This window comes from Lepidochelys kempii, chromosome 7, assembly GCF_965140265.1.
Source record: "Lepidochelys kempii isolate rLepKem1 chromosome 7, rLepKem1.hap2, whole genome shotgun sequence".
Classification (NCBI taxonomy): domain Eukaryota; kingdom Metazoa; phylum Chordata; order Testudines; family Cheloniidae; genus Lepidochelys; species Lepidochelys kempii.
In genome coordinates, this window is record NC_133262.1 from 5317174 (window position 1) to 5344069 (window position 26896).

The window sequence follows — 26896 nt, forward strand, 5'->3', positions numbered from 1 at the left end:
TGTTCATTAATGTATCATGTAACTCTTGTACACTTGCTAGTTCAGCCAAGGAGACAGTAGGTTAGAGCACTACCTAATGAAATATTCGCTTTTTATTGAGTACCTTTGAGGCTCCGAGAGCTCTTCACATGATCAAACAGAATTATTTCCAAATGCTGTTACTTTTTCTCGAGTCCCTGTTTGTCTCCTTCAGCAGAAAACAAAGGACTGAAAGTATTCAAGCTGTTTTTGAATTGGGGGAGGGGGAATAACTCAAACCCTCCTGATACGAGCACTTCAGAGCCCATAATGGAATGCCCTGCTGAGATTGGCAGCTACAGAGACACGCTAATGAGTGAGCCTTTGAGTGACTGAGTGTTACTGGCATGAATGTTCATGGGAAGCACATTTCAAAGTCACAAGTATAAATATGAATTTTACAATCAGGGTTGAGAACATAATTTTTCTAATTATCATTTTTCAGCATGAGTTCTACTTGTGGTCAATCCAGAGAGAGAGAAAAATAATGGAATAAAGTGGAACAATGAACACAATTAGAGAAATTGTGACATCCTGGTAGATGATACATGAAATGTCTGGATGCAATTACTATAAGGTGTGTGTGTGAGTGACTGGTTGGAAGACCCTATTCAGAGAACATTTATCAATGGTTCACTATCATATTCGGAGGGGTTCACGGAGGGGTCAGTCCTAGGTCCAGTACTATTCCATGTTTTCATTAATGACTTGGATAACATAGTGGAGAGTATGCTTATAGAATCAGCAGGTGATACCAAGCTGGGAGGGGCTGCAAGCACTTTGCAGGGTAGGATTAGAATTAAAAATGACCTTGACAAATTAGAGAATTGGCCTGAAATCAACGAGATGAAAGTCAGTGAAGACAAGTGTGAAGTACTACATTTAGGAAGGAAAAATCAAATGCAGTTACAAACTGGGGAATAACTGGCCCCCAGTAGTGCTGCTGAAAATAGTCAGGGGGTTACAGTAGATCACCAACTGAATATGAGATAATGTGATGCAGTTGGGGGGGAAAAGGCTACAATCATTCTGGAGTGTGTTAACAAGATTGTGGTATGTAAGACACAGAAGCTAATTGTCTCACTCTGCTTGGCGCTGGTGAGGCCTCAGCTGAAGAGCTGTGTCCAGTTCTAGGAAAGATGTGGACAAACTGGAGAGAGTCCAGAGGAGAACAACAACTATCAAAAGTTTTAGAAAACCTGACCTCTGAGAAAAGGTGGAAAAACCTGGGCATGTTTAGTCTGGAGAAAAGAAGTCTGAGTGGGAACCTGATAACATACGTGCAGGCTGTTAAGAGTTGTTATAATGAGTGTGGTGAACAATTGTTCTCTCTGTCCATTGAAGGTAGGGCAAGAAGTAATAATCTTAGTCTGCAGCAAGAGAGGCGTAGGTTAGATATTAGGAAAAGCTTTCTAATTATAAGAGTAGTTAAGCACCAGCATAGGTTTCCAAGGGAGGCTTTGGAATCCCTGACACTGGAGGTTTTTAAAAAACGGTTGGACCAAACCCCTGTCAAGGATGACCTAGGTTTACTTGGAACTGCCTTAACAAGGGGGGCTGGCCTAGAGGATCTCGTGAGCTCCCTTCAGCCGTACTTTTCTGTGATTATAGCAGCAGAAATGGGGGCCAAATTCATTGACTAAATTATGTATTTACAAAAAGAAAAGGAGTACTTGTGGCACCTTAGAGACTAGCCAATTGGTTACTCTAAGGTGCCACAAGTACTCCTTTTCTTTTTGCAAATACAGACTAACACGGCTGTTACTCTGAAACCAGTCTATATGTATTTAACAATTCACTCAGCTTGTCTATCTCTATGTATCTGAGTATTTAAACAGCTCTCAATTTGATAAATTGGGCCTATAGAAAGCAAATCCCCATACGTTGCTTAAGGGAGGGAGAATGTATTTTTGCATTCTCTGTGACGTAACAGCCCTTTGGCCATCGAAACAGTGTTTCAGAGTAGCTCAAACAGGGTCATCATAGTCCAGACTCCAATGGAATCTGTGGGACTGTCATGATGTAGGAAGAAGATAAATGGAATAGAGTAAAATATTCAGCATGGACTGATTTTTTTTTTTTTTTTTTTTTTTGGTTAACAAACTAATTAATCATTCCCTTTCCTCCAAACCTTTCCAGCCAAAGCTGAACCTTCTTGGGGGACTCAGACAAGTTTATATACCTTTGTTTAAAGCCTATTTTCCTTCTCCTTTGCTCTTCCTGATTTGTTGGGAATTGGAACTGAAATGCCAAACTACAGTGATTGATCCTGGACCGTTAAGATGGAATATTTATATTCTGGTACGGACACAAGGCCCCAATCAGGAATGAGGTCCTATTGTGCCGGATATTGCACAAACACAGAAGTGATCCCTGCTTTGAAGAGCTTACAATCTAAAGAAACCAGCTCCTCAGCTGGTGCTCCATTGATTTACCCCAACTGGGATCTAGCCCAGAACTGTTCTTGTGTTAACTCAGACAAAACAGCCTGTTTTCATGTGATTCCTAGAAAAATATTACTCACTCGAAAGGTTCAGATAAACATCCATGTCTCATTTCTTCTCCAACCCACACCGGGGGAAGTTCAGCCATTGCTAACTCCGGTGATGAATGCACGCCCAGAACTTTAAAAACCATACACTTGTTGGGGCTGATAGGCCTGTGGACCACTCAGTTTCCACTGATTCATTTTGCTTTTTAGGGAAAGAAGAAATACAAGATGAAAAGATTCCTTTCCATAGATTCACAGAGTTGAAGGCCAGAATAGAACATTACATCATCTAGTCTAGTTTGACCTCCAGTATGTCACAGACTATTACATTTCACCCAGCTGCCCCAGACTGAGAGTAAAGTTTCCTGCAATACCCAGACACAAGAGAGCTGGTGAAGGATGGGGTCAAGAGCTGGGCTGAGGGAATCTGTGACCCTAGGCACAGCATGACATGGGCCCCCCTTCAGCTCAACTTCTGGGCCACCTGGAGCGATGGTGGCAGGGGGACCCTCTCCCTCAAAAGAGCAGCATGAGAGCCTCTTCCCACCCAGAAGAGGCAGGAGGGACACGGTGACAGAATGTCTACTCCACACAAGGCCTGAAGGGGTGAGTTAGGCCAGTTAACTTATAGGCTGTACCTGGAGGAAAGCCGGAGGGTGCTAAAGCCTAATTTGCCTATGAAGTCCGGGTTGGGCTTATAAAGCCAGGAAGCTGGCAGCAGCGCAGTAGGCTGCAGTCACTCCCTGGGGATATGTTTGAGGCTACGGGGTTCAGTAGTCTGCAGTTACTCCCTGCGAGGAGGGAGCTGGAGCTGGTACATGGGGGGGGGGGGGAGGAACCAGAAGCCATAGGAAGGAGTCCAGCGAAACCCTGCACTGAACTGGACCTCAGATTAGTGGGCAGGCCTGGATTCCCCTATTGGCCACTGGGGAAGTGACACCATCAGGACAGTGCCAGAGAAGACTTCCTGAGACCAGTTGTGTGGAGGACTTTGGTACTCCAGAAGGGGGGTATGTGCTGAGTGACCTGGCCAGCGGGTTGAGTCACAAAGAGGAGACAGTGGCTCCTGGAACAAAACAGGAGACCCAGACGGTGGAGGCGACAGAGCGTGGCACAGTGCAACCGTGGGAAGGGGCTTCGGTCGCACAGAGCTAATCCCCAGAATGGCTACGAGAGGATGCCCCTGCGGTGAGTCGAGTGCCCCATCACAGACCCCCACTCCCTTATTGGAGACAGCCCAGGTGCCCTCCCACCCCAGAAAGGCGGGGAATGGCAGTGGGCGGGGTACTTAGCCAGTGTGTAGCCCAGGAGTGTGTGTATCTACTCATCTGCTCGGGCGGGCCGAGCCCACGGATCTTTCCTCTCCTGCCACGCACAGAGCAGTGGGTTTCACTTGCAGCCATTTCTCTCCTCCCCCAGACCTCTTCCAGGCTTTGTGCAGACTAAGGCTGGGTCTTCACGGCAGAGTGAGCTCGAGTTATCTACATTCACACTAACTCCTCTCAAATCCACCTAGCCCAGGTGAGAGCAGCCACCCTGCAGAACACCCCAGCCACACAGAGACTGGATTAGCAACGGAGAGTAGCTGAGTCCCCACTATATCACTAGTTCCAGCGCCAGGAGCACGAGGGCTTCCACATCTCTCCGACCCACCGGGCCAGGTGACGTGAGTTCAAAGCACCACCTGACTCAAGCTAGAGATTTTTGTGTGTGGCCAGGAGCTGGGTTAGGGTCACCATTCAGGCTCTACTATGAGCTAACGCTGCAGTGAAGAGAGGTTCTCGGGAACAGAGACCGTCTTTTCCACCTGACTTTCTACGGCACCTAGCACAAGGGGTCTCGGTCTGTGATTAAGTCTCCCAAGTGCTCCCTGTAGGAATAGGGGTGAACTATGATTTTTAAACTGAATTTTAAGATGAGTGAGAGGCCCAAAGCATGTGACCAAAAAGAGTGAGATCATGACAAAGAGGAATTGTCTGTGTTAAACTTAGAGTGACCCTGGAAATACCAGTTTTATCTTATTTAAGGTTCATTCTAAGCAACACCAATAAAGAAAACATAGTTAATTGGGCACCAGGTGCAGTAAATAAATGCTTAGTCCAGTAGTTGGGGGGGAGGGGGGACCTTGAAGAGAGCAGAGTGCAGCACTACACTGCTTCAGCTGGCTTTAGCAAAGCTCCAATAACCAACAACGACATCACTTGGTTATTAGTGTCTAAAAAGTGAAGCTTTCTAGGAGTCATGGTGAAATTATTTCCAACATGAGGGTAACAGAATAATAAATAATATCACTGCGTCAATGTGACCTACTTGGGTCACATTTCCAAGCTCTGCTTCGCAACCTCAAGGCCTAGAGTCCTCCTTAATTTTAACTTTAAATAAAACCTTGAGTTCCAGATGTGATCACATGACCCAGAGAGCTGAGGCCCTAGGTATGGGCCCGTAGTGCCTGCATTCATCTGGCCTTAAATGGGGTTTCACTTTAAACCGCTCTTAGGTATAAATTAGGCCATTTGTATTATTTTAACGGTGTTCCCTGAGCATGAATGCAGAATGAGTATGGGTTGCAGGGATTGTAGTCCTTTGAATTTGAGGATCCCTAAACTCATTTGTCCTCTATAGGACAAATCTGATTTCTCTTCTATCTTATCATTTGGTTATTAAGAATCATGAATGTATCTCACTGAAAATATATAGACTTATTTTGCAAGGCAGCATGTGAATAATGTAAATCTATAAGGTACATTTCATAGAATCATAGAATATCAGGGTTGGAAGGGACCCCAGAAGGTCATCTAGTCCAACCCCCTGCTCAAAGCAGGACCAATTCCCAGTTAAATCATCCCAGCCAGGGCTTTGTCAAGCCTGACCTTAAAAACCTCTAAGGAAGGAGATTCTACCACCTCCCTAGGTAACGCATTCCAGTGTTTCACCACCCTCTTAGTGAAAAAGTTTTTCCTAATATCTAATCTAAACCTCCCCCACTGCAACTTGCAACATTTATTTCACTGAGCATCACAGTGTAACTGTCTCTCTCACAAAAGGAAAGTAGGACATTCGGCCCCATCAAGTGGTAATTGAATAAATTGCAAGGGAAAAGACAACCAGATTAGCAGTGATCTTCCATTGAAAGAGACAAGAGGGATATTTAAATAATCATGTATGTAATTTCCTTATGTTACACACAGCACTTTAACAACTGGAGGATTGCCTTTGGCTTTCAAAAAATGCCACTGAATGTTATGCAGGGCATTTGGCCAATTTAAGTTTTACACACTATCTCTAAAACAAAAAGGTCTGACTTGGGAAGTAGTCACTTTTCACATAGTGAAACTGAGTCAGCAGGAACTGAAGAGGACTCGGTATAAGTTTCCTGCTCTGTGTACCATTGTTTATAGGAGGTGGGCTGTTTAACGTTGGAAGATTCAGTATTTTTCTTGTCCAGGGCTTCATTTCACACACACATTATTTATGATGATGATGATGCCTACAACCAACCAAGATCAGGACACCATTGTGCTGGCACCGCACAAACACACAGCGTGAGACCGCTCCTGCCCTGAAGAGTTAACAAGCAGAAAGAGACAAGACAAAGGGGACGTGACTAGCCCACAGTTAGACAGCTGGACAGTTGCACAGCCTGGACTAGTGCCCAGGTCTGTTACCTCTCAGTCCAGGGCTCTGTCCTGCCAGCCACACCATCTCCTTACACGCTGTTTGGAATGGTACCTAGCAGGGGTGATTCCAGTTGCAATAAAAGCAAGCAAAAGGCATGTTAAGACAGGAGCACTCCAGGTGAAACGCACCCCCATGCAGAGGACCAGCACAAGTCCTATGACCCTTCAAGTTGCAGTGGGGGAGGTTTAGATTGGATATTAGGAAAAACTTTTTCACTAGGAGGGTGGTGAAACACTGGAATGCGTTACCTAGGGAGGTGGTAGAATCTCCTTCCTTAGAAGTTTTTAAGGTCAGGCTTGACAAAGCCCTGGCTGGGATGATTTAACTGGGAATTGGTCCTGCTTCGAGCAGGGGGTTGGACTAGATGACCTTCTGGGGTCCCTTCCAACCCTGATATTCTATGATTCTCACTCTTAGCCCCATTGTGAGAGCTTAAGTGGTGCCTAGGTGACCCTGTATAAAACTCCTGGGGAAGAGGCTGACACTGGTTTATAAATTCAGCCTACTCTACTAAACTGCCCAAGATCTGCTGGTTCTCTCCTCCTAAGGACTCACCCTCTCCCCCCAGTGCAAGATTTCAACCCCTCTCTGTGGAAGGAAGGATGTAGGGGAAATGATGTGAGAGGATTTCAAGCGGAGTTTCCCTTTTCTGTGTATCTCTCTGAGGGAAGGAAATATGGCGCTGACACAAAGTAACTTATATCATGATTCTAGCAATCCTGGGGGCTGTATTTAGACTGAACCAATGTGAATCTATTTATGATTAACAATATGATCAAAACCTTACTCTCAGTTAGGGATTTTCCCTGGCAAGTAGCTTTCAAAGGTTGCTTCAGAGGCAACTCTGTCGAGCTGATTGAATCAGGTAATTATTTTCTGTTCTCGGCACCTTCTGTTACATTCAATTTCAGTCTAAAAATTCCCTCTCCCATGCAAATGAATGCAGCAGCCCAAAGAAAAGAAGATCAGCTGACACACAGCTGATTTGCTTCTGCCTTGGCATGAGACAGCCCAGAGGGAAAATCCATTCTGCCGCAGAAAGTCAAGTCTTCCGTTTCTTAAATCCTGACTATGAGGGCCTCTTTATCCTCTCCAGCGCTACATGGTGACTTTTGTCCTGAGCCCCACACTGGGGAACACAATGAATAAGGTGACCACAGAAATTGCCCACCTGTAAATGTGGCCCCACTTCACACAATGCCTGCAATGCTCACCCCCTGGAATGGCAACCAGAGGTCACAAAACAAAAGGCAGCTCTGCAATTAATGGAGGCTCCAATAGCCACTAGATGAAATTCAGTTCACCTCCGATGATGTGCTCGTGGCTCATGGAATGAGGAGTAAAGTCAGCGTACAGCGGAGAGCAAGCCGAGGATAACCTCGCTGGCGTCGACTCTGCAAGCTCCAACATTAACTTACCAAGTGAGGCCCTTTTCCCCGACAGACAAACCTCACTAGGCTAGGAGCGCAGGCACTATCGCTAGTTTTTAGTTCATTTTTGATTTATAGAAGTTTTCGTTCCCCTGGGGCCACCCAGCTGGATGCTGGAAAGTGAAAATGAATGGCCACCTCATTCTAAACATCAGAATGATCATCCCAAGAGATTGCCAATCAGTGTATTCATCTTCACTGGCTTTGGGGCAAATCACTCCTTTTTTTAAAAGTGTAAAGAATTACATATTTTTCTTTTTTGCCCCATCATCCAGTGCAGGGCTCCAGCCCAAGGCTGATAGCACCACTTACGTCCTATTTTAAGGCCCATAGTGGGACTTAAGTCAGAGTTAATCTGTGCACAGGTTTTTGATGGACCCCCCCTCTACAAGGATGAATTTCAACCTCTGGGATTTGTCCGGCAGAAAATTGCATCTTCAGGTATGTAGCCCAGGAAGGCTCTGCAGCCACAGACTACTCCCTCCTGCAAGCAGTTCTCTCTCTTAGGAAGCAGCTGCTCAGCGCTGCTATGTGATGACCTTCTACTGCTCCTTCTCTAGAGATGGAATCACATGCTCTGCCCCACCCAATTGCAAACACTGAAAGGTACCAGGGAAGCAGTGTCTTTTAGGGGTCTGTCTACACTCCAGTTGGCAGGGGGAGGGGCAGCAGATGTAGACATATCTGAGCTAGCTTGAATCTAAATCAGCGCTCGCTGGGGTGTGTCAACACCTGCTTCAGTCATTCCTCCAGAGTGGAGTGTGGAAATCCCCAAAGTTGTATTCCTTTAAGTAGCAGCAGTAGTCCATTGCTGGCAATGACGATATTGTCACAATTCTCATCTATGGCTGTGCATAGGACTCTGAAGTCTGAACCCTGATGCAGAGTTGGCTGCACTGAGGCCATGGGAAGTCCGTATCCGTGATGTTTGATGATGCAGCTCTGTGGCGCCTTTCACGTGCAGCCTGGAGACGACTTTGTCAGTCCTGCTTGAACCTGTCGCATGCTGATCTTGTCGGAGAGTGCCACTAAGACCTGTTCTGAGCCATTTGATTGAGATTGATGCCAGCCCACTGGAGACTGCTCTTCAGATTATTTTTGAAGTGCTTATGCGGACGACCCTTCTTCCTTTTGCCCTGCTTCAGCTCCCCATACAGGATCTGTTTTGGGAGGCAGTGGTCTTCCATTCTGATGACATGTCTGGTCCACCTAAGTTATGCTCTCAGTAGCATTTCCTCGATGCTGGTTGTGTTTGCTCTCTCAAGGACCTTTAATATTGGTCATTCTGTCCTGGCAGTGAAAGCTCATTAGTGAGCAGAGGAAGCGCATGTGAAATTACTCAAGCTGTTTAATGTGCCGGCTATAAAGAGTCCACGTCTCAGAACCATATAGCAGAGATGTTAGGATCCCTGCACTGTAGGGGGAGCATTAGGGAGGGGTAATACCCCTGTTGGAGGAATGCGTCGTGCTCCTTGGGGAGTAGTTCACCCACTTTGGTCCCCTACACCCAGCGCTTTAAGTATATGCTCAATTAGTAAAGTAGTGCAACACCCCCTAATGGGGATGCTGTGATGCTGGTGTAAATTTGCTTACACTAGTATAGCTCATTCCTATATGGAAAGGGCAATAAGTTAGACCAGTATATGGCACCTTTAAACTGGTGTCACTCAACCACACTAGAGTTTGTACCGGTGAGACTATATTGGTGAAAATCATCCCCTTAACTCAGTGGTTCCCAAACTTTAACAACCCATGAACCCCCTCCTAAAAACAAATATTTTCCAGGGATTTAAGTTTAAATGTCCTCAGTGTGATGGATGCGCTTGCTTAGCTCTGCATAGCTCTTGGAAGTCCGGAACCACTGGAGAAAGATAGTCTCAGGTCTGGTTCAGCATCAAGTCTGTTTCTGTATTTGGTTTTCAGATGTGCATACGAGGAAAACGTTTTCTCGCATAAGGATGTTGCTGAAAATGGTAACAAAACTGCAGCAGCTTTTTCTGCCAGAAAGGGGGTACTCATTTCTTAAACTCAGCTAAAAGTTGATCAATGACAGATTTCTGAAACTCCTTTTCAGTTCATAATCACAGGAGATCTCATTTCTCTTTTTCCTCCGCGTTCAATATCTGTGTCGAGAAACTGGTATCATCAAAAGGGTTGCGAATCCAGTCATTGTCGCCTGACATAGCTGGAAAGTATTCCCTGAAAGTTGTGCAAAGTCCTTTTAAGTGTTCAGTTATATTGGTTTTAGTGCACTGATCCAGCTGAAGTTTGTTCTGCCAGGAAGTCATGAAGATTACTGAAACACTCAGTTTGAATTTTTCCGACCAACTTTCCCAGAACTGCAACTTCTTTATCAAGGAATCAACTCACCCTTGCACACTGAAAACTGTTATATTGAGGCCTTGAAGAGATAAATTTAGGTCATTAATTCTTGAGAAAATATCTGCTAAATAAGCTAGGATCTGGAGCCAGACATTATTTTCCATACAGCTGGCAAGGTGGAAAGGATGGCTGGTGGAAAAAAACTAAGATTTCCATTCTAAGTTCAAACACACGCACAAGGATTTTGCCCTCTGTGAGCCATCTAACTTCAGTATGGGTCAACAGACAATTGTGTGTATTGCCCATTTCTTCACAAAATACGTGAAATATTCTGGAATTTGTTGGCCGTGATTTTATGAAATTCACCATTTTCACTGTATTCTCCAGCACTTCCTTCAGTCCCTCAGGCATGCGTTTTGTTGCGAGGGCTTGTCTATGGATGCTGCAATGAGTCCAAGAGACTTTTGATGCAACCTTTTTTGTTCAAGCTACAAATCCAGTATACTTCCCTGTCACTGATGTGGCCCCATCAGTGCAAATGCCTAGGCAACGAGACCAATCTATTTCCTTTTCTTGAAAATATGCGTTCGTCAGATTGAAGATATCTTCTCCAGTTGTACGTTCTTCCAGTGGTCAGCAAAACAAGAAGACTTCTTCAACCAGACCTTCATTCACATAACATACAAACAGTAGCAAAATAGCTAGATTAGCTACATCAGTTGATTCATCCAACTGTATAGCATAATCTGGACTATTTTTCACTCTATGTATAATTGTGGTCTCTACATTATTTGACATGTCATTAATTCTTCCTGACAACGTATTATTGGACAAAGGTACCATGTCAATCCTTTTTGCAGCCTTTTCTCTGAGCATGCAATGAACGACATCTTTTATACATGGACCAATCAAGCTCTCTGCTATGGTATGGGCTTCTGATGCTTTTGCTACTCGGTAGCTCACGCAGTATGATGCTTCAAGTGCATTTTCATTATCGGTACTTGCTTTGGATATAAAACTGGTAATGTCACTTTTCCTCTCAGCTAATTTTTGCTTGAAAAAATCAACAGGCTTGTCGAGGTGTGCAGGATGCCTAGTTTCTAAATGGCGCCGAAGTAGAGAAGGCTTGAGGCTGCTGTTTGCTAGAACATCACCACAAATCACACACAGTGGTACTGGATGTTCTTGATCACCAGTGCATGTAAAGCCATATTTTATATAATCATTGTCATATTTTCTTTTCTTTCTAAGTGACTTTCCAGGACCATCATGATCATTAGACTTAGATTTTCCAGGGTGCGGACTTGAGGAAACACTAGCTGATTCTTGTGTCTTTACACTTTCCTTTTTCAGTCACTTATCCATTGAACTTGTGTACAAAAGTTCTAATAAAAACAACACCGAGAGACTGCTAACAACCCACAAACTAGAAAATGAGAAGATTCACTCAAGTCTCCCTGAAGCAAAACACACTCCAGAGAGAATGACAATTACTGAGGCACCTTAACACTGCTACACGGGCTACAGCATGCTTCAGGCTGGTTTGGCTCGCAAACAGCTCTTCTTCCGCCACGAGGTCTGTCCCTACGAGGGTGCCCTCCGAGGGACAAATTAGCTTGGACCACCCCCATGTACAGCGTGGCCCCTGCTCACTCTGCCCTCGATGCCAACTTCCCCTGTTTGACAAGGACGGGCTCCGAGTTGCCACCTGCGCGGCTGGGGTCTCAGCTGCTGCCCTGCTCACCACAGGGCTAAGGCTACTGGCCCTGAGCTGGGCTCTGGGCTGCCGGCTCCGCACTCTGTGGGGCTCCGGCTGCTGGACCCCGTTGACCGCCCCGGTCAGCTGAGCTCCACCGGGGCTCGGGCTGCCAGCCCCAACTGCCCGGCCCCGCTGTCCCTGGGGCTTGGTCTGCCAGCCCTGCGTGGAGCGCTGGGGTTTGGTCTGCCAGCTCCCCCACTGATGGGGGCAGGGCTTGGGCTGCCAGCCCAAACTGCTCTCCCTGGGGCTTGGGCTGTCTGCCCAGCAACCGGGTCCCACCTGGTGCCTCCAATGCCCGGGGTCCTGTGGTCACCATGAGTGAAATTTTTCTGGCGAGCTCCCTGTAATGTTCTGTGAACCCCCAGGGGTTCAAGAACCCCAGTTTGGGACCCACTGCCCTAACTGTAGTAGTTATAACAGTACAAAAACTGTATGTAGGTTTGCATGCTTCCCCTGATATTCTCCCATATGCGGGAAATCAGCCAAATATCCAGCAGGCAGTAATTAAGCAGGAAAGAGTCACAAAGAGCCCCTATACAAGGAAGACACGGGGTCTCCTTCTCCATTGCCTAGGGAGGTTGTGGAATCTTCATCACTGGAGATTTTTAAGAGCAGGTTGGATAAACACCTGTCAGGGGTGGTCTAGATAATACTTAGTCCTGCCATGAGTGCAGGGGACTGGACTAGACGACCTCTCCAGGACCCTTCCAGTCCTGTGATTCTATGGTTGTCCTTCACACCAGTGCCACGTGATGCAAAACCAAAGCAGAGGCAGTTGACTGATGCCATTTTGGTAGCTGGGGAGTGGAGGAAGATGTATATTTCTATGCAGGCCGATGGAGCTGTGTTGCTTGGCACCAGCTGAGGATCTAGCCCATGCTGTTTTAGGCATGCTCTGGTAATGGGCTACACCAGCTGACACTGTTGGAGAACCAGCCTTCCATTCCATTTGCTGTGTAGCAGGTGACCTCTGCTCCTAAAATGCTAGTCACAACAGGGGTAAAACATACAAGTCTTTCGTGATCAGATGCTAAACCAATTTCAGTCTAAAAGGAGCATACTATGTGTGCTTTACATTTAGACAAGGGAAAATATGCAACAGTTTCTCTGCTTCAATTTCCACTGAATGCATCCAATGAAGTGAGCTGTAGCTCACGAAAGCTTATGCTCAGATAAATGTGTTAGTCTCTAAGGGGCCACAAGTCCTCCTTTTCTTTCCGCTTTAATATGTTCACTGCTATTCTTCACATTCCTAAGGATCCCAGGCAAGACCTCTGATCCACCACAATAAGTAGAGCATGAAAATTAGGTTTGGGCTTGAATTTTATCTGTGACGTTAACTCTGCCTCCTTCCTTCTCTTCTCCTGCAGGGTAAAATCCTAGTGATAAAGGAAAAGTCACTGCTAATACTTTGGAAGTGGATTTTTTCCCCTTCCACTCAAACCTGTGCAAGGTACATTTCAGAAATAGAAGAGATTTATAGTTCAGAGCTCTGAACTATAATTCTGCTTAACCCCATCAGTTCCCCAACATTTAGGGCTAGATGGTCACTTTGCAACCTGTCCTGAGTCAAAATTCTCTTCTCTGGTTCCTTCCTCACTCCAGGGAATATATTACTGTATGTACCATACGTTTACTCCAGGGAAGTTATCTGCTACCAGTACTGTTCGTGGGTGTAGATAAAGCTAAAATATAGGCGATGATCGCTTTCCCTAGTCAGTTTCTGTTTGAGTGACTGTCCTACATTTGCCAGAATACCACATGGTATAAACAGATGCCAAGCAACCAGCAAAGCAAGTGTTGGGTAAAGGAAAAAAAAAGTTCAACCTTCTTGTATACAGAGACTGGATTATGAGAAACATGACTTGAGGTTTTTTTACTAGAATATTTTACTCCTGACCCCATTTGATAATAAGATGAAGAGTGGGATTTAATATCATTGCCCTGAATTCAGTTTGTTTTTCTTTTTAACTAGATGAGTTCTAGTGGGGTTCAGTTCCTTGTGATTTAATAATTTAAAATGATTTGTTTATTTTTAAAAGTCTAAGTCTGGAGAGAGGGGCCCCAGAATTCCCTCCAAAGTCTTCTGTTGGACGTGGTCGGACACACACACACACACACACACACACACTGTTCAGCCCTCAAATCTCATAGGGTCACATGGAAATCAAGTGCTTCCACACCAAGTCCAAAACTTCCTGAGGCTATCCCCCATTCCCTGGCAGCCTGTCTCTACTGGACCTAACTCAGGGGGCTGGGTCTTCTCTTCAGCTGTCCACAAAACCATTTTAAAGTGTCAACATGTGTGAAATCAAAGTCTCTCAGCAAACAGCCCTGTTACTGAGGAGGAAATAAAAGCCGCTCAGGTCAAAGAGTTTGCCCTCCAAATTCCCCCAAACCAAGAGCTGCAAGGGAGAATGGAACCTCTCCCACACTTAGGGGAACTGCACATGCTACAGCAATGGAGGTGTCTCTGGCCGGAGCCACTCCCCAGCAACGCTCTCCAGAGACTGTGGAAGGCTGGTGGAGCCTCCTTTGCTCCCACACCACCACCCGGGGTTTAAAAAAGACAGTGAAAATGGACTGTCTGGGACCTGCCTACCTCCCCTACTTAGGTTATGCACGAGGATAACTCCAGCCCTCAGGCTGGATCAGCTCCCACCCCAAGACAGGGAGATGACTGAGGACAGAGGCTTGTAAAGCATAGGAGCCTGATCATCTTTAAGAAATGCTGCAAAACTTTTCACTGTGATGAATCTCTTCCACCATAACCAGAATGATATTCACACCATCAGCCACTCTTTCTCCCTCACACCCAAAAAGAAACCCTAGTTCAATCAGTGCTTTCTACAAACCAATAAGGGAGAAGAAACAAAGACTCTCTGAAGCCCCGAAGGAAATTTGCTGTTGCCAATCTATTTTCTGTGGAAAATGTCCAGGCGCTAGGTACAAAGCCCTTTGCTAGACTGGTTATTTACATAGCCTCTCCAGCAGCTCCACCATTCCCTACCATGCAGGATTATTAGTTTTGTTGTTGTTCTTTTCATTTGGTGGGGGGGAGGGCATTACAGAGTGGGTTGACTTGCTTTCTACACAGGCTGGATGGCTGTGTGGCCAACACCCATTGCCCGTATGTCCCAGAATGACACGGGACAGAACGTAGGCTTTGGTGTCCACCTGGAGATCTTTTACTTTCTGAGCTTTCTGAAAGTGTCATCACAACACACACAACCATCATGCATTCTTGTTTTGCATTTTATGCCCAAGTTAGAGGAGGTGATTTTCCACGTAATTGTCCAAAGCCCTAAGGACAGTTTCCTCCATTTTCCACCCCTCAGTCCTGGATGGTTATTCCCACACTTACCACTGAGCTGGCTGAGGCCAGTACGCCTTGCAGAGACTGCTGATGCTTCTCCTTCATTCCTGCTGAGAAACACAAAAGCTTGCAATCTGGGCATGCACGTCTCCAATGACCTTAGCCCACTCAATGTGCAAGAGTCCAGCAATCTGACCTGATCTTCAATAAGATTCAGGAAGCTACCTCTGAGACATCAGGCTTCTCCTGTATTGCCTCTAGAGTCATCAAAAATGTCTTTAATATTAGGAGATAATCCCTAAACAATTCCGCTTGAGCAGACACCTCCTTTGAAAGATAAGCTCTCGTAACCGCAAGAGCCCCATGACTGACTATGTCAAACAGATGCCAAATGCTCACCCCAGGCAGCTAATTAATTTCCCACATCAGCCCAGCAGGAGGCTAGGCATGGCACATTTTGAATTTGGACACATGTGCATGCAGCTCACGCTGCCAATGATGGGAACTGAACCATGGCTACAAAGGAGAAACTTGGCATTCTACCTTGAGCCATCTGACCTATTCAACAGCTCAGACAATAGCTTCTTGTTTTTTCCGTCATTTAACACCTCCTCTGAACAATATTTCGGAGTCTGCTTATATTGCATTGTGGTTTTTACAATGTATCAAATGTAAGAAGTGCATGGGCTTCAATAGTTAAACAAAAAAACAATATGCAGATGAGTCTACATTTAATCTTTGCAGCCGCTAATTGCAAAATGTAGGGTTACATTTTCAGAAGAGCTCAGATCCCATTTAGGGGCTTCCCCATTGATTTCAATCGCACTGGTGGCTGCTAGAACCCAGGACCTTTAGCTCCAGACCTCACAGCATGAGCTAAAGGAATACCTCGGGGGAGGAACAGAGTCATAAATCTCTTCCGTGATTTGATCACTAGAGGGGGACAAAACCCCAGCATGGTAGCATGAAATACATCAGTCGTTAATGGCAGCTACTGCGTGTTGAGGATTTTAGACAATCAGGCCATTAACACGGTGGGGTCAGGGTTTCAGAAGGGCTGGGCACCCACAACTAAGTGAAATCAGCTGGACCTGCAGGTGTTCAGCACCTCTGAAAACTCAGGCCTGTGGTGCCTTCTGAAATTAACAGTGACTCGGGATTGTGGGGATGCATGTGGCTTTTGGGGGAAGCAGATTATTCAGAGACCATATCAAACCAAAGCATATCAGGCACTTGTGGGTGAAGCTTAAATCATACAGTGGTCACTTCTGAAACATCAGCTGTGGCAAGCAGTTACCACGCAGTGGCTGTGTCTCAGATTTCCCATGGGTGGAGAACAGGAAATGATTAGGGACCCAATTGCCCCTTCCTGTGGGAAAATCCATAGGAGCGGGCTAAGAGGGAGGAAATATCTGCAATATCCCCCCACTCATTGGGTTAGCGTGTGCGTGGTTTGCCCCTCCCTGCCCCAGAAGACTGTGGGACATGCCCACACACCACCCCAGCTCTGACAATCCTAGAGATCAGCAGGGGGACAGGGATGGATGATCCACACAGAGGTTCTGTGCCCCCACAGCACTTGTCACCTTACTCCTTGTCAGCATGGACTCTCCTGATTTGTACCTGCCCCTGGAGTCCCACTACTGTAAGGGGAGGATACAGAAAAGTGGCCTATTGGCTGGCCACTCCTCCCTGGGCCCACCCCGTCCCCTCAAATGGATTACTTTATTGGCAGAACAGCCTCCATAGGAGCACTGAGCCCCTTCCACAAGGGAACGGGAGACCAATGCAGAGTGTGTGGTGTGCTCAGTATGTGGATCAGAGCGGCATGAATGGGCCTTGTTATTTCTACCACTGACTGGGGGCTCGTAAATGTGGCTTGTTAATGGCATTCACCACACAAACCATATTGGAAACCGCTCGTGTGGTTATGAGAGGAGTTGCCGAGACAGAGACATGATTTCTTTAAGCACTTCTACAGTGAGCAAATGTACAAAACCAGAGATGATCGCAGCCTGATGGCATTTCAAAATCTATTGCTGTGTATACCAGGCTAGCCATCTATTGTCTCCTAATCCAATAGGTGCAAATTAAAAATGCTAGTTAACATCAACTTTAAACAGTAGCAAAACATTGTCATCTATTAAATAGTGGTCAACTAACTGTGCAGGAATAATAAAATACCTCCTGACTTATGAGGAACATAAATGACTTTATACACTCAGATTTTTGGAGAACTACCTTTCAGAACTGCACGGGTAGCTGCTCATTTTGCAATCAAAATAATTAAATTTCCTAGGCTTACAATGACATTTTCCTAACAATTAGTTTACAGCAGACTTGGTTCTCCTGAAGAGCACATTACAACAGCGCCATAGACAACTATAAAGAGTCCCTAAATTTGAATGTCTCCACTAGCCAGACCATATTGTATCCAGAAAACATTCCGATTTTCTGTTTCCATTTGCACATAGATTTACACACTCATCTGAGCCTTTAGTATTATTTAGTTCAATAATACAGGGCCTGATTCTGGTCACACTTTCGTTGGTGTAAATCAGGAGTACCTACACTGATGTCAATGGAGTTAATCTGGTATGAAACTGGTGCAGGAGAATTGGGTGTTTTTAAGACTCTCTTGTTGTGTTGGATAGCCCAGATGCTTGACTAAGAAGTGCATACCGTAGCTCAGCAAGGGGTTCCCAAAGATGGCTTTCAGGCACTTTTGAGCTCCTTTTGATCATGGGCAGGGTGTGTGCCAGTCAAGTCCCATGACATAACTTAGAGAAACTTGAAGGCTGCTCTCACTTGCAAGAGCAACCCACAGCCTCAAGGAGCCAACATAGCAGCCAACAACCCAAGATATAGGGCAGCTCTGACCATGCTCTCTCTTCCCCAGCTGCGGCCCACAAACACCTGCTACTGAGGGACTCAGTCATGTTTCTGTAACATTTGTGCTTAGTGTATATCCTCATGTATCTGTCAAGTCCAATGTGATGGTGGGCAGAGAGGTCAAATTCCCCTAAATCCTGGGAAACGCTTCCAGAAGATACCAGGTGCCAGAGCCAATTCCAAATTGCTTTGCCATGTGGAGGGGCCAGGCAGAATGCTGAGGTCTAGGTCATGGTCCTTACCCAGCAAGAAAGGCTTACATCAGAGCTGGATGCAGAACAAAGAAGTCACTGCAGACGTCTGAGTTAGTGGTGGAGAGGTGGACGGTGACCACCCTGTGAGTCAGAGAAATCTTGGCACAACAGTTAAAGTATTCTGAGCTTGCCTTTTATTTAGAGTACGAGGGTCTGGCAAGATCATCAGTGCAGTACGGCCTATCCCATTGTACCTCCAAAAATTGTGTCACCTCCAAAACTCATGAGATTTAAAAAAAAATCTTGTGATTTTTTTTAAGCCAAAGAATAAATGTTGGGGTCCTTTTGATTTCCATTCTGATGTTTGAGCCCTTTGGGGGCCAGGCTTTCAAGGTTTCCAAGGTTTTTCTTGTCTCAAATGAAAAGTGCTTTCCCAGTCTATCTTCTTTTAGCTCTGATTGTCTTTAATGATGTGAATAATTTTTGCCTTTCCTGTATTTCTCATCCTTTCACATTAATCAATCTGCATGTGTGGCAAAACACTGCATCACGTACATGACCACTCACAACAACAGCTTACAAAGAGACATTGATCATGAAGCACCTATTCCCAGCGAAGAGCGATTACCCAGACGAGAGAGAGCAATGCCATGTAATGTCACTGCAGCAGGGCTTTGGAGCTGACTAGGAAAGGTGGTGGAAATTGAAGTAGATGTTGGTGTGAAAGCATCCTCACTGAACACAAAGGAGTTAGCAAGGTGTAACATGAAAGCAGCAGTGAAAAACGCACAAAGACCTTCCTTGGGAATGAAGGAGCGGCTCATGGAAATTGATGACGCAAGCCACAGTCAAAGATCCCAGCTGTTGATGAGGTCCAAGGAAATGTCATTTACCAAATTGGTGGTGGGGAATCTTTAAAGAAACCCACCCGTGCTGAGAGTTTCTAAGAGTTTGCTTTTGGGCATGTGATTTCTAGAGAATCGTGCCCAGTGCATTGGCAAGGTATGTCACACCTTCTTCTAGCAGGCTTCCAAATGGGGGTCGCCCTCATATGCTGACCTGGTCAGGGGCTGGCGCAGCTCTGCGTCCCATCAATGGGGAGCTCGGAAGGGGCTGTGCCATTGGTGGCATAATCCGTTCTGAGCTCCTTGGCATGCAGGGCTCGGTGCTGCTTTCTACTGCCTGTATGTCTGGCCCCACCTCCTTTTGGTGACTCCCAACACAATGCAGCCATCACAATGCAGCTGCTACACAGAAAGCTGGGAGATAGGAGCTTCTTGTGACCTTCCCCTCAACCTTTATTTCCACTCCTGGAATAGCCAGGCACAATCGGGCCCCCTTGAATGACGTCATCCTGTAAAATCCACTCTCCATTAGCCACCTTGTGAGCCACACAGCTACCTTATGGGAATGATGGCTTGGGAGCCAGTTCAATCCCATGCCTCCATCACTAGAATAATGGCAAACTGAGGCTCCAATCTAGCCACCACTCGAATAGCTCGTCTCACATGACTCTGTAGGACTATGCAGGGGAGTCAGTGTTTGCAGGCTCAAGGCCTTACTCTGATTCAGTAGCACACTTGGTGCTGTGTGCAAGCCTAGCGAGTTACTATGTCGGTGTGACTTGATGTTGGCAACCAGGACTGGGGCTCCGAGATGCTACAGTAATACAAATAATTAATAATAAGCTTGCCTTTTGCTAGCTGCAAAATGGGTTGTGCACATTGCTGGGGGTTAACAAGTAATGCATAATAATACTTGGCTGTTAAATGACTTGTTGCCTAAGTGATTGCCTCAGATGTTTTCCTGTTGTGTAATATGTTTATTTCCAAAGAAATTCAGGAAGTAAAGGCATCTTTTTATTAAACGAATTAATGAGGATATAGTTAATGGGTGAGCTAGTTACAGGATCGAAAGTAAAGTAAAGGAAGATACCCATAAAGTTACCATTCTAGCTTATCTGCCAACTTCAGAGGGCTGGATTCCGATTCTCCGGAGGCCCCTTCCTTCCTGAGAGAGTCCATGCGTGGATTGTGATGTTGTCGAGTACACTGATTCGCTGCAGCAAGAGAGGACTTCCCCCCAACTGGTTCTCCCTACAAGGCAGAAACACACCCCTCGGCTGCACTTAAATGTTGGGAGTTTTTTTTTCTGTTTAGCTTCTCAGTCAAGGTTGTCCTGAACAGTAAACATACAGCTTGAGTGTGAGCTGCATCAGCATCCATCTTACATGCAATACATCCTTTCATTGTGATGAAAGAGCTATTCTGTAAAACATGCACTTCACTTATGACTACACCGTGTATTTGGGTTCGAGAATACAGATGCAGTCCTGTTCCAACTGCTATGCCTAGGAGCCAGTGACAGAATATAAAAATAGCTTTTGCTGTCAGCATGGCTTTTTCTTATTTGTATTCCAAGTATCATCACTTTGGCAGGCACAGGAAGCTCTTCTTGTTTGCATTTTATTTTGCCTGCAGAAAATTTATAGTTCAAATGACTTCTGTATGCTTCATCAGGCTAATTGGATGACAAATTGCTTGAACTACATAGCAGAGACCTCAGACAAACAGAAAATTGTAACAGGAGAAAAAAAATTACATGTATGATTTTGGTTGGAGTGAAGGTTTTTTGTTTGGTAGCTACCTTTAATTAATTAATTAATTAATTAATTAATTTGCCGGGCTTTAATGCAAAGAGTTGTGAAATGGAAATCAAGTTATTTACTCTGGTTGCAGGGATCTATAGACTTAGACGATGTGTCCTTCAGTGAGACAAAGCCTTAGAAATGTCACCCATCCTTAACCACGGGAAAACAGCAAAATGTTCGATTTTGACCTGCAACTTCCTACTTCCACGGTAGCCCCAGAAAGCACTAAGAAGAGCTTTATATCATGCTTATCTTATTGATAATGCTTGATGATTTGATGCTGCTCAGCATTGGGAGTTTAATAAACACTGCAAGAGTTGTCTGTATTGTTGGATGGAAGATAGCAGCAGTATTTTTTGTCTTTCTTGTCGTGCTGGCTGACCTTGCCTGGAGCGATATAGAGCAAAGGCAATAATGATACATTGCCCCAGTTTGGAATGAGCCTTCGCACTGACTAATTGTTAGCATCTGGGCTTTGAGCTGCCCTTGGAAACACGTTTACCTCTTAATTTCTATTTAGTATTAATTTTCTGATATTTTCTACAACAAAGATTCCTTTTCTGGTCTGCTATTTATGTTACAGACAGAATTGTGGCACCATCTTCTGGATGAGTCTTTAGACAATTAAAAAGAAAATTCCCACAAAAGATCTTTCTGTCTCATTCTGAACAATGAGAGGCTTGAATAGTCATTAAATGCACTCTCCTAATTACAGCAGACTTCAGATAATTTAATTATGCAGGTCGTTTTGGAAACAGTGCTAAGAGCTACACTCAAAACACTTGATTACCAAATGTTATCCCAAGGGAACAAAAGTGTTTTGCTTGTGAAAAGCTACTTTCAAACCTTTCACAAAGAGGCTCATAGGAATAACTTCTTAAATATTAAACAGTGAGCCATTTTTTCCCTGGGATAATGCGATAGTACTATCTTATTATTATACCAAAGTGAATATTTGTGTTCCTTTTTGGCTGACTGTAGTTGACTCAAAAGGTTTTTTTTATTGTGATGGACAAAACTTTAGCCACTAATAAAGTCAGTACACCGAAGGTATCTGCATACATTGAAGTCAATGGGCTTCCATCCAATTACAACAGGGATAATAAAGTATAACATAGACTCTTCTGTATATATTGAAGTCAGTGGAGCTATGTTATCTTACGCTAGTTGAAGCCACCACCCGGTATTTCTCTGGTTGTTAAGACAAGGCTGTATATGAACTGTCAGCTTTTGACTGAGGAGCATGGCAGTAAGCAGTGTAAATAGCTCACCGATTGAATTAATACATGGTGTGGATTGTTTGATGTTTTGTACATAGACTCAGTAGGACTGGTTAAAAAAAAAAGTTTAAAAAATGCCAATATTTCCCCCCCACAATATTTTACTTGGTTGTTTAGTTTGGAAAAAAATTCCATTTTTTTTTGTAAATCCAAAATATCGCCACCAGAGCTATAGCTGCTTGAAAAAAAATTAAAAATTTCACCCCCAAATGTGACGTTTTTAATTTCTTTGGAATTTTGAAATTTCAAAAACATTTTACTCTTTTTTTTTTTTGGAAAAATCAAAAAAATCACCAGCAATTTGGTTCCCAGAGGCCAGGGTGGTGGTGTTTATATATCTCATTAGAGATGCAAAATATACAGAAATATAAATCAACTCATTCATATGTTTTAAAATGGCAACGATTTCTGCCCTCTAAGATGCAAACAGGCATCCTTCCTTAAAGTAAGTAGGGGTTTGAATAGGCAGAATTTGGTAGTTCCATTAATTTTTATGGTTGATATTAAAGCTCACAACTTTACACAATGTAACTACACACACACCTTCTTCATAAATACAGAATCATATCTGTCCAAGGTACTTATCTGGCCCCCCATTAGCATAGTACCTCAGAATCTTTAATGTATTTAAATTCACGACATCCCTGTGAGGTAGGGCAGTGCTATTACCCCATCATATACACTGGGAATTGAGGGACTAAGTGACTTGTCCAAGGTTGTACAGGAATCATAGAATATCAGGGTTCGAAGGGACCTCATCTAGTCCAACCCCCTGGAGGTCATCTAGTCTCAAAGCAGGACCAATCCCCAACTAAATCATCCCAGCCAGGGTGTTGTCAAGCCTTACCTTAAAAACTTCTAAGGAAGGAGATTCCACCACCTCCCTAGGTAACGCATTCCAGTGTTTCACCACTCTCCTAGTGAAAATTTTTTTCCTAATATCCAACCTAAACCTCCCCCACTGCAACTTGAGACCATTACTCCTCGTTCTGTCATCTGCTACCACTGAGAACAGTCTAGAGCCATCCTCTCTGGAACCCCCTTTCAGGTAGTTGAAAGCAGTTATCAAATCCCCCCTCATTCTTCTCTTCCGCAGACTAAACAATCCCAGTTCCCTCAGCCTCTCCTCATAACTCATGTGTTCCAGTCCCCTACTCATTTTTGTTGCCCTCCGCTGGACTCTTTCCAATTTTTCCACATCCTTCTTGTAGTGTGGGGCCCAAAACTGGACACACTACTCCAGATGAGGCCTCACCAATGTCGAATAGAGGGGAACGATCACGTCCCTCAATCTGCTGGCAATATCCCTACATATACATCCCAAAATGCCATTGGCCTTCTTGGCAACAAGGGCACACTGTTGACTCATATCCAGTTTCTCATCCACTGTAACCCCTAGGTCCTTTTCTGCAGAACTGCTGCCGAGTCATTCGGTCCCTAGTCTGTAGCGGTGCATGGGATTCTTCCGTCCTAAGTGCAGGACTCTGCACTTCTCCTTGTTGAACCTCATCAGATTTCTTTTGGCCCAATCCTCTCATTTGTCTAGGGCCCTCTGTATCCTATCCCTACCCTCCAGTGTATCTACCTCTCCTCCCAGTTGAGTGTCATCTGCAAACTTGCTGAGGGTGCAATCCATACCATCCTCCAGATCATTTATGAAGATATTGAACAAAACCGGCCTGAGGACCGACCCTTGGGGCACTCCACTTGATACCGGCTGCCAACTAGACATGGAGCCATTGATCACTACCCGTTGAGCCCGACAATCTAGCCAACTTTCTATCCACCTTATAGTCCATTCATCCAGCCCATACTTCTTTAACTTGCTGGCAAGAATACTGTGGGAGACAGTGTCAAAAGCTTTGCTAAAGTCAAGGAACAACATGTCCACTGCTTTCCTCTCATCCACAGAGCCAGTTATCTCGTCTTAGAAGGCAATTAGATTAGTCTGGCATGACTTGCCGTTGGTGAATCCATGCTGAGTGTTCCTGATCACTTTCCTCTCCTCTAAGTGCTTCAGAATTGATTCCTTGAGGACCTGCTCCATGATTTTTCCAGGGACTGAGGTGAGGCTGACTGGCCTGTAGTTCCCAGGATCCTATTAGAAACACAGGCAAATGACAATTTCTGCAAACTGAGCAAACTCCCAGAGAAGATACCGACCTGTAGGCCTGGGAATTCATTTATATTGATGCAATCCAAAACAGACCCTATCGTACTCCAAAGGAAAAGTTGCCAGCCTGGGGACAAGTATCACATTGCCTCTATATAAATCCATAGTAAGCCCACATCTCGAATACTGTGTGTAGATGTGGTCACCCCATCTCAAAAAAGATATACTGGAATTGGAAAAGCTTCAGAAAAAGGCGACAAAAATTATTAGGGGTATGAAACAGCTTCCGTATGAGGAGAGATTAATAAAACTGGGACTTTTCAGCTTGGAAAAGAGACGACTAAGGGGGGATATGATAGAAGTCTACAAAATCATGACTGGTGTGGAGAAAGTAGTTAAGGAATTGTTATTTACTCCTTCTCATAACACAAGAACTTGGGGTCACCAATTGAAATAAATAGGCATCAGGTTTAAAACAAACAAAAGGAAGTACTTTTTCACACAATGCACAGGCAACATGTGAAGCTCTTTGCCAGAGGATGTTGTGAAGGCCAAGACTATAACAGGGTTCAAAAAGAACTAGATAAATTCATGGCGGATAGGTCCATCAATGGCTATTAGCCAGGATGAGTAGGGTCCATGTATTGTTAAGTAGCTCTGTTTCAATGGTCATTCGGGGCCTGGATATACAAGTGAGATCTGACTGGCCAGGCAGCCAGGTGAAAAATTAGGACTCAAAGGCCTGTGCAGGGAGCTGGATCCATCCTCCACCTACTGTCTGTGGGCTGGGACAGTAGCTGCCCCACCTCCATGCCAGCTGTACAGAGCAATGTTGGCCACTGGAGGCACGTAAACTGAAATCCATTGTCTCTCCCCTGCCCTGCCTCCCGGTCACACCAACATGTGAACCTGTGTGACCATTCAGTCATCTGACTCCCCTCCCCCCCGCCTTGTGTAGTCCCTAAACTTTGTGCTGACCCACCATGCGCAGATTTCACTCTCCAAACGCCTGGACCTCCTTTGGTGAGGCTCAGAGATGGGATGGGCTATAGAACAGAGTAGGACTCTTCAGTGCCTTTTAGGTTACGGATAGCAGGATATAGCAAAGGGAATTTAACCCTAGGCCTGACAGACACAAGGCCTCAGCTCTATCTGTCAGCCAGAGCTGCAGGCCTGTAATCTGGGCCCACCTTTCAATCTCTATCCTAAATTGGTAGCGGTCCTGGTGCCTTTGAGACTAAGGGCCCATTTAGGAGTGGGGAGAACGATGGAAGTAGGATTGGACCCCAAGACTCCTCATCCTAGTAGGTAACAAGTCTCTAAAAATACACAGTGGGATAAAGGATCCAACTTTTCTTATAGCCAGCAAAAGAACAAATGCAAATGTGCTCTGGCAAGGTTCAACTGCACTGAGCTTCCCTGATGGGAGGACAAAATATAGTTCTCAGTTCACTGCTTCTGCTCCTTCAGGGACTCCAGCCAGACAGAGACCAAATTCAAGGTTTATTGTCCAGTTCATCCACCTCAGATGCCAAGGATTTATTATCGTTCAGTCACAGCAGCCACCAATTTATCCCTGACAAGGTATTCTATTGTGTCTCATTTCCATACTCTGAATGGCACCAGCCATAATCTCTATCTTCTAATGGAAGCTGTTACAGACGTAAGTTCTATGGTGAATTAGATCTAGGTTAGGAAATTGAAGCAGTTCCTCACTCGTCTTTAGGGCTGGATCGTTGCGGTTTGAAATAGGAAAATCCTCCTTTGAAGAGCTTGGCTTATCCTTAGACATAATTAAGCTCCTGAGCGCCAAGCGTTGTCAAAATGCCTCTCATTACTGGAGAGCAAGCGCCATGAGACCACGATGATAAGCAAAAAAGTTGTGGGGGGGGGATCACTTTCAGATGAAATAAAACCAATGACAAGGACAGGAATCTTTCATGATCTCTCTCACACTCCTGCCATAACAAATACTTCTATAGGTATGCCTAGAAGACACATCTGAGATCCCATTATGCTAGGCACTATACAGACACATAGAATGAGATAGACCATCGTCCCCCTCACCCCATGTCTCGAAGGGGTTGTTTCAATAGACACAACAGACCAAGGGTGGGAGAAAGGGAGTATTTTCCCTGTTGGGAAGCTGAAGAACGGAAAGATTAAGTGACTCAGGATCACCCAGGAAGTCTGTGACAAAGCTAGGAACTAAAATGATATCTCCTGAATCCCAGTCCAGTGCCTTCACCACAAGATCTTCCTTTCTCATGTTGTGGACTGAAGCACCCAGTCCTGTCCTCTCTCTTTCACTTTATAATGCCATTGTATAGTTCACAACAGCCTGCCTTGGTATAACAGAAGCAAAATCTTTGGCATAGAGCACTGATTCTCTGGCATTGTCTCCTGCTTTAAAAATAAACCTCTCCAGTTTTGCCTTGACGTTTGACCAACCAGCAAAAGGCATTATCCTGCAACAAAGTCAATCCTACCAAATGTCATGTTTTAATTCACTCATATTTCTAGTAATTGAAAACATCAGGAATTAACAGTTGTGCAACAGATTGTGGAGAAATACTATGGTTAGACAATGTAAATTCATGATCCTGGATTATGGTATACGGCTGAGGTATGTATCAGATATTTGCAGTCATCCTCTTTGAGTTTATGGTAATGGACACAGGTGAAGTGGGTGGTCTTTAAAAAACACAGATCCAAAAAGATGTTTTCATGTCTTAACTATACAATGTGTAATT